Here is a 9,691-nt window from a genome sequence, read left to right as displayed (position 1 = left end):
TGGGGGTATAGTGATGCTGCTTGGTCTTTCCTTTTTAAGTCCTCCTGTTGAGCAGCTCTTCCCCAGGTATTCTGACTAGGCCTGTCAGGGGACTGAGGAGGTTTATTGGGTGCTGATAGATATGGGGGGGAAGACAGCCTAAAGGGTCCCTCTTTTTGTCCTCTTCTAATTTAAACACCTTCACTTCTCCCAGAGAGTTTGCCTTCCCCAAGCAAGCAGCATAATCCTTTTCTCCTTGCCTGACAGCTTTCTTGTCATTTACATAAGTATTTAATGCTTGGCATATTTCCCTTTCAGAAGCCCCATGTAGGGGCCAGAATAAATGGTCTGATCTTATCTCTTCTTTAGTTCACTAGATCATACAATAATGTATCATTTTGATCTTATTGTTATTCTTTGTGTCAGGGCTCCCGCTGTGCCCTTTTTTACCAAGGGGACTATGGGGAGGTATATCCATGGGTGCTTTCTTTTTGCTTGCTTTGTGTTCTATTCTTATTCGTTTGTCTCCGCACCTCCCACACCACTCTGGTGGCCTATCTTCTTTCTTAGCTTCCAAGTGAATCTAACTACACACTCTTTACGGGTTTTTTTTCCCAATTCTCCTCGGATTTAGTCCAAATCCTGGGAAGTAAATACTGTCTTCCACACACTACTTTGATGATCTCTGCCTGTTGTGACTCAGCTTCTGCTTCACTCCAGGCTTCTCTTATCCTTGGGCTTCTCACTTCTTCATGTCCTACAGAAATTGTGACATTTATTGCCTGAAATCTGGTCCTCAATTCGGCTTTACGGCACTCCTGACAGCAGGCACTCCTGCGAGAGGCAATACAATACCACCTCTTATAACAAGTTTTACACTCACACAAGACCCAAGGCTCACACCCAGGTCCACAACTCAAACACAAAATTGCACTTATACAAACAAAACAAAAATTCTATTATAAAACAATACAATGAGCGCTCTGCCTTTCTGCAGTGAGTCACACAAAATGAGGGACATACAGATACATCTCACACACATTTACACCATAATGAAGTATTCTTCTTGTTGAGTTAGGTTCTGATATTCCTGATATTCCTAATGCTTATTAGTTACACAATTCCCTTGTCTTAAAAATTGTCTTCAACCCTTCTAAGATTCCCCCAACTTAAAACATTTTATAAAAACCCCAACACATAAACAAACTTCAAAGGTCCTGCTACAAGGTTCTCAAAAGCCTTGTTGTCAACCAGACCTAATCAATTTCTCAATGTCTCAGGCAGTGTTTCTCTACTTAGCAGCTAAACACTCCAGATCAGCCAAATTAGTCATGTCTCAAGGATATATTGGGGCCTAGGCCCTGCCCCTTGCTTTTGAAGGCTCTATGTTAATCTTTTAACTATCCTAACACCCACTATAACCTAGATTCCTATAGACTGTCAGACATGGGTTGAGTGCAGCACTACCTCGGAATTAGGATTTCTGCAGTCAAAATTACAGGCAATCCCTCTCCTCTTCAATCCCTTAATCCCCGTTTTAACCCCAAAGTGGCTAAAGTTTCCCTTACTCCAGGTTCTCACTCAGCCTCCAACATTCACATTGTCTCATCACGGGCTGGGCCCCTCGTGGGGGGACAGAAACGCAGTTAAAAATATTTTGCTCTCATGTGGCAGATCGGGGACTGCCCTGTCCATGTCTCATGCACACACACCCAGACTCCCAGATTTTTCACGATCCCCTTTTTGTGATATACTCACCCACCTAGGTTCTTCATGCACCGGTTTAGGAACTGATGCAATTTCTTAGAGAGTTTTACTCCCCTTTCTCTTTCTGTCCTTTTTATCCTACCAACTGAGGATTAACCTGCAGTCTCTCATAGCAGCAGGAAAAGCCCAGGTGGGCCGCTGTGATTTTAGGCGGGGCACCTCCTGCCCGGGTCCCCTGGAGCCACGGAGACTTGAGGTATATCTCGGTGAAACCTCCAAATTGTGAAAACCAGAATTCACTGCTTAGAATTTTTAAATTTTTAATAATAGGATAAAAAAGGACAATACTTCCAGCACTGAGATGCTCCTAGCCAACAGCCAAAGAACACATCAGTGTATACGGACCATGTTGTCTTTATACTGTTACATTGCTGAGATACATGTATATTCATGTATTTCCTGCGTTATTCAAACATTCTTGTGAACTTTCTGATGTGTTGGGAACTCCTTTGTTTGACTTCTTCACACTCCAGCTTATCTGCATGACATCCTGTGTGTCAGGTCAATATATTATATTTCTTCTTGTGTCTCCATCCTGCTGTTTCACATCTTCTGACAGGGATTTAGTATGCTCTCCTTAAATTTAACATGATATTCACTAATTGTCCTCTGGTGCTCTGGTTTGTGTCATGGTTATCTTATCACTTGGACACGTTGGTCAGTGGATAGCCTTACACTGCTTTTAGTTACACAAAAGCCTTTTTTTTACATCTTATGTTTTACTCAGATCCATAACATAATATATTCACCACACTATTATTTCCATAAGTGATACATAGATATTATGTTCGTTACACTACAATTTCTATGAGCAACACAGTGCATACTTAAGCTGATAGATTATATTAATTGATAGATTATATTAACAAGCAGTTAAAAAGAGTTATAATTTATAGTATTTCTAAATACTTATAATCACTAAGAACATGCATAAGCTAATACATAAATGCGAAAGCCAATATTATCTGGTAATTTTTCACAGTTGGGCAGCAAGAAAAGGGCACAGAGAGATGCATTGTAACATTTTAATATGTGGTAATGGGCTTTCCATTCAAATCATGGTGTCACTACAGTAACAAGAATAGAGTCTGCATAAAACAAGAGTTTCTTCATCCTCCCTCAGCTTTTTTCCAAGCTTAAAAAAGCAGCTAGAATACTTTAATTGCTAATGACAGCAGATCTCAAATATTAATGTTATCTGCAGAGGTAAGGATGTTTTGGGGCGCTTTTAATGTTTAAGTTCATTCTAACTGAAAACACAGAGCTCTGCACCATTACCATCTTCCTGTTTGGAAAGATAGGAATGCAGCAGAACAGCACCAATTCAAACAGAAATATCCAGATGGACCTTTAGAAGTCATTCCTCTTGTTAACAAAAATGGATTTTGGTGAACGATCTACAATATGCCCCGAAAAGAAACTAAAAACTGGAGAACATGAAGATCTGTATAGGAAACTAGTTTATATACCAAGAATAGTAAAGGGATAAAATTAATGCTAACAATAAGGTTGTGATTTAAAACAATACATCTGTCTAAGGAAGTTGCTGATGTCACAAAGACACCAATACCTTAAAAACCTGTACTGTCTTTGATGTTATCAAGATATTAGAAGTAAATCACTAGAAAGAAAAAAATATATTTATTGTTACAGATAAATGTAAAGTCAGAAATAGCAAAGCAAGAAAGAAGAATGCTTAACAGTCTATATGAGTGAAAAAAATTACTAATATTACAAATTTTCACATCATCAGGACTAATGCAGTTTAGGCATGTGAAACTGAAAATAAACTAGCCATTGACTTCTTGGACTTGGGAATGTTGCATTTTTGGAAACCTCAGAGTCTTTAGAAATCTTGGGAAATAGGGAAAATTCCAAGAGAGGGAATGACTGGCCTTGTCAATATTGAGTCATCAATACTTAGAAGAAAAAGAGTGGCTGAGGAAAGTTGAGCTAACTCGCTTAATGATCATTTTGTTTTGAAGAAAGATGATCATGATCTGTATATTTTGGGGACAAGATAATATGTCTGAACAGTTAAAGTGTTACAGTCCACATAAGAAATAGTCAAGGCATTTGATTTGGTACCAATGGAAATTTGGTTGGAAATTTCCATGGAATTAACTGCATAGACTTCCTATGTATTTCAAAACTGGTTTCTGAAAGATCTCAAGCTGATAGCAGAAGCAGAAAAAACATAGAAGACAGGGAGCAAGGAAGATTAGGATTAGGATTTCCTCAGACCCATTTTTCATCAGCCATTAAATTTTCTAGTAAAGTCTGTAGTTCACAAATGACTGCAGTAGGTAATGGCACAAAATGTTTGTAATATGAATTGAAGAGATAAAGCCTTTGTAATGTAGTCATAAATACATCTGAGGTTCAGGATTACAAGAGGTGAAAATTCATTTTGGGAAGCAGTAACTCCAAAAAGGATACAGCGTAACCCAAATTGAGTCTGACACCTTTTCAGTTAGACCTTTGCCAGATCTTCCTGACTCCTCAGGAATTAATGTTTTTTACTATGATGAAAATGCAAGCCAGCTGCATTGTGCTTTTTATTTCCTGTCTAACAAGTGTTTTTCAGAGTCCCATGCACCATGCCAAGTGATACTGTTTTAAGACTTAGTTTTTTACCTACTTGTGCCTCCTCAATGAGAAAAGAGGGGCATCATAACCTCCCATTACTGGATTCCTTACAGTCTGTTATTTCTGTCTTCTAGAATACAGTTCATCTTAATTGCAATGGACTAACTTTGTGAGAGCTAGAGAGTGTCAATTGCCCAAGTGTTCATGCCTAGGGCATGCAGAGATGCTGCAGTGCCTTTTCATATCTGTGGTGATTGAGACACACCTGAAGCAAAGTACCAGATTGCATGTCTTGTCTTGCATTCAGAGCACATGGAAATAGAATTCTATGAAAACCTGATGAAATTAGTCATTGCCAACCCAGTCAATTCAAGTAGTGAACTGTTACTTTTTAGGCAGGTTGAACAAGAGCATGGTGGTATATTCACACTGCTTTGTGAATATGGAATAACCTGCAGCAGCTCCAGAAACACTGTATAACCTCTCCATTATTAAAGAAATTGGTTCAGTCTTCCAGGATTAGAGCATGCTGATAGACAAGCACAAACTGGTATGAAGGTGGAATTGTACTGAAATAATAACATCAAGCAACATGGTTGACTCCTTGATAAATAATAAGTACATTGACAAGAGAACACTGGCGGATCCTTTGATGGTTATTTAGGTTGTTGTATCCACTACAATATGAAGCATGTTATGATACCATCACAAAATCAAAACCTGTGTATGTATAGTTATTGAACAATATTTGCAAAATTAGTGGCAAGTATTTTTTACTTATAAAAGGCTGGGAACACACCTGGATTCAACAACTATTCCTCCATTCAGCAGATATATAAATCTTTGCTAACCAAAGGCTGAGGCAACTAGGAGAGTGGCAGATATATTTACAATATAGCATGTTTACTGAGGAATGATATGGCAGAGCATGTGTTGATATCACCACACAGGTTTCTAACGAGATTGAGATTTGCTTTGTAACCCTTTAATGAGCCACTTTTCATTAAATGCGCATACTTGGTTGTACTTGAGTTGCTAGCTGAGTAATGCTGTTGGCTCATGGGCAGCCTTTGCACGACAATTTCCTCTTTCAGTAAACTCCTGTGGCTTCTGTAAAGAGTGAAACTCAAGAGTTGTATTGGTTTGCTAAAGAGAAAAACTCATGGCTGAACTTTGTAGAAATCCTCAGACTGAGTTGGGCCTGTAATAAGTTTACATTGTGATAGCTCTTTAGTCCATGAGGTTGGGTAGACTATTAAGGTGTTGCGACAGATAGCTGCATTTCTTAAATTTGTGGCTTCTGTTTACTTTATGAAAACCTGCATATTGTCTATTTTGTTGTAAAGATGAGATGGATAAACAACAAAGCAAAAAGGTGTGTACATGGGCCTCTCTGACACTGGCACCTGGAATAGGCATTCTGCTTTTCTAGACAGTAACTTACAGTGGTCAACAGAAGTTTCCAAGTGCAAGATAACTGGCAGACAAGCTGACAAACTCTCCAAAAAGTAAGGGATAAAGATTGTCTCAAGGACCAGTACCAACAGTCAATGACTAGAAGTTACAGAAAAAATAGATGCAAAGAAATCACATTATGTATTTTAACTCCAGGAATGCCCTATGATATTGCCTAATTGTCCAGCAGGATCGTTGAAAGGGCCACAGTAGGCAAATTTCTTTTGCGACTTCAGATTGACTGTTCCATCCAGCAGAGCTGAATTTTCTTTATTTTGGAGAGCGATCTTATGTGATTCAGTATCCTCATTTAAGAAGAAAACTAGCAGAGAAAGGTATTGTTTCTATCCTTCTCTGTCTTAGTGATTTGTTCTCAAAGACCCTAAATGTACTAATTGGTCAAAGTTGTGCTGACCAGCCTCACCTGAGACACTTCTGCCTTCACATTTTCTGTCCCTGGATCTAGGAACTCCCTTTAAATTCAGGCTTGGTCCTTCTGTCTCTGTGTGATCTATAGTACAGATATACTTGCCTTAAGTTCCATTACAGCTCTGTTTCATCATGAGCTTTGTTATCCAGAGGCTGGCCTGCTTGTCTCACTTGGGCACTGTCGAACCAGTGGCTGGAGAATTTCCTACTGTACTAGCTTTTGCTACTGTGGTTTGGCTCCTCTCCCAAAGGGAGCAGACTGGCCTGAGTGTCCCTTGATGTTCTTCTGAATGAGGCCCTGAATAACTTGCTCTACCCTTGAAGTTCGCCCTTAGTGTAAGACGCTGCACTAAATGACCTCCAAAGGTTCTTAACACACTACTACTTTCTGATTTTGTAAAAATGCAACCACTAGCCCACACCAACTAGGTGCAACAGAATTTGCTTTTTAACAAAGAAAAATAGAAGGAAATTAGAAAGCTTGGTAAAATATCTGTTGCCTCCAGTCTCTACTTCCGTTCTCCCCTTTCTACTTTTGCCTCACTATGTCAATATTGTGTGGTATGGGCACGTCGTGAAACCTAGCTCCTGTAGTTTGCCATGAAATATAGGAAACACTAATAGAATATTAATAAAAATAGGTTCTGTCTCTCCTGGTGATAAAACAGAATGAAAGTCATCTCTCACTGTGAAAAAGGCTAAGCCTGTGTTACGGTGCCTACAACAGCACTGCTGTCTTAGAACTCTGTGAGCTCTAATTTCTGTTCATTCTTTTTGCATTGTTCAACTTCACTTGCAGAATTAACTTTTCTATCCTTTCCCTCTCTGTCCACTTGACATACCATTTCACTTACTCCTTGAGCTGAGAGGTTGTTTGTGTGGAGAAGATGCCAAAACTGTGGAGATGTACCCTTAGAATACACATAGTCAATTTTTCTGACTTGCAGAGTCTGTGCCAGCTGGAGCAAATTTTATTAGTTACAGAAGTGACTGACTAAAAAAGACTGCAGTGCAAACCTCTCTACAGGCTGAAGTAGAAAAAAAAATTTGCTTACACCAACATGACTTTCATACACACCTGTTCCCCTTCATCGTTGCTGAACCACTACTCTGAGGGAGGGAAAACTGAGGGAGGGAAAGCATAATGAAAGTATTTAAAACACTTGTATCTCTTGAAGTTGTTCTCTGACAAAATGAATGCCCTCTCCATTCTCCCAATGGCATCTGCTAGCATACACAATTGAGCTGACTTGCAACATAAGCACTGTAGGTTAATCATTGCCAAGATTTAAATGAATTGTGAAACTAGTTTCATAATGCCAAATAAGTAAGGAGAACATAGAATCATAATAAAAAAATGTAAAGAGTTACTTAAAGAATAATACTTTTTCATATGAGTGGCAGGTAAAAACACTAAGATGACACAATAGAAGTTAATATTATTTTTGCTTTAATATTACTTTGCTTTAACTTTGTTTTATTATTCTGCTGAAATAGAGTACTTGGCAGAAAAACGCCTGCATAATCCAATTACATTGCTTTTCTTCCAAAGGGAAATTATGCTCAACTCAATGCTAGGAGTCCCTCTGACCAGTGAGAGCCCTCATCACTGAGCAGTAACACTGATGTGCAGTCCTTGGAAGAGTGAGTTCTCTCACTGAGTATTACATTTTCAGTAGAAAGGGTGGGGAGTAGTTTCTTGCATACTCATTAAGGATGTTATTTTGGGACATGGCAAATAGTATAGTTGAATCCCTTTAGGCAATAAATACTTGAAATCTTCCTGGAGTACTCCAAATAGCATGTTATTATGCTAAAATGAGGTGCTTCACATTCTCTTTTTAATTAACTGTCTGGTGACTGTTATCACATATTCTTTAATATATCTGCTGAATGAGGACTTTCAGAGGACATGGGCAAAACTAGGACCTTCTTTGCTTTGTCTGAAGTGAAGTGAGTCTACACAAACAAGCTGATTCTGACCAATTATTTCTCAATAAAGAGGGCAAATATCTTTTATGTATCAGGGAAGCTAGCCAACACAATGATCTTGCAAATCAATAGAAAGCTTTTAATCTTTCTGTAAACTATAATAGCTGCAGTTACAGCTTCAAATTTGAATATTGACTAAAATTATGATACACCTTGTCATGCTGAAATACTAACCAGCATAACTTTATTCTCTTTGCAGAATTTTGTGCAACTAAATAAGAAAAAACTTGTATTAGATTTATTGATTATTAAAAATCACAATTTTCACAATATTTGGGAATACGTCATCTCTGTGGATTTTTTTAAAAATCATGCCTCAGTGTCTTCATACTGTTGTATACTGTCACCGAGTGCAATATAGTTCGGTAGTACCTCTCAGAATAGCCTGGGGAAGTAAAGTACACATAAAATAGCACCTTTCTAACTAAGAACCAAGGGAAACTTTTCACCCAGGTTTGAAGCAGAGAAGCAGCTGCTGGGGAAATGGCGTCTTTTGATAACCACAAAACACAGGAACAAAAGCCAGGCTTTAGAAGATTTTTTTTTTAATTTAACTGTCATTCAATGACACATACTACTGTGGTCCCAGGAAAACAAGTTAGGTTGTGTCTGCTATATGGACTTTCATCACACTTCTCTGGAGACTGTATGCTGCAAGCTGACTAAGAAATGCTGATTGATTTTAGAAAAACTGTCTACATCTCCACAACTTCTCAAAACTGTCTACATTTCTCTGAGCTTTTCTTTAGAAATAAGCTCTCAACATCAGCCAATTTTGCCTTATAGGAATAAAGCTTATGCTGTAATGCAAAGGAAAGTCCTAATTTGAGTTGTAGCATCCTTTAAAGCATTACACTTTGAGCTGTCTTCTAAATGGAAATTTGGAAAACTCTATGAAAGGTCTGTGGGCTGAGAAAAGCCTTGTAACTCTTCATGAAATATGGCCTGGTTTAGAGCTAAGAAAATGGCCCCAGTCAAGGAAATTATGCATCATTTGGAAGTAGGATGTGCTAACTTTCAGCTCATCACTCCGCTACATAAAAAACCATATATCTGGAGAGAAAAAAGTGTCTTAAGTCACTCCCGATCTAGACATTTTGTTGCCTGTAAGAATACATTTTTCCTTTAAATATTAAGGGCTTAAATATATAAAATTACTGTAGACTTCATCACCTTATATATATGTATATAATTTATAATGTATGAAGTGTGATAAGTGTGTATACACGTAACCTGAAAAATTAAGCTAGTTATAATTCCTGTAGGATTTGAATAAGGAGACTGAAATACCTCTCTAGTCAGAGTCGATTGTTCATCTTGTAAAACCCAGGGAAACAGGCAAGTCATATCAGAGAAAGGAGTCAGAAATTGCACAATTTGCTCGGAAACCACTGCAAGATCCCCCTTTAAACACAAACGTTTTGAAGAAGACATAGCCTCACCATGGGATAAAAGAGCATAGGTGAAATAAAGTGTCCAC

The sequence above is a fragment of the Geospiza fortis genome, unplaced genomic scaffold (assembly GCF_000277835.1).
Source record: "Geospiza fortis unplaced genomic scaffold, GeoFor_1.0 scaffold108, whole genome shotgun sequence".
Lineage (NCBI taxonomy): Eukaryota > Metazoa > Chordata > Aves > Passeriformes > Thraupidae > Geospiza > Geospiza fortis.
This window is presented reverse-complemented; position numbering follows the sequence as displayed.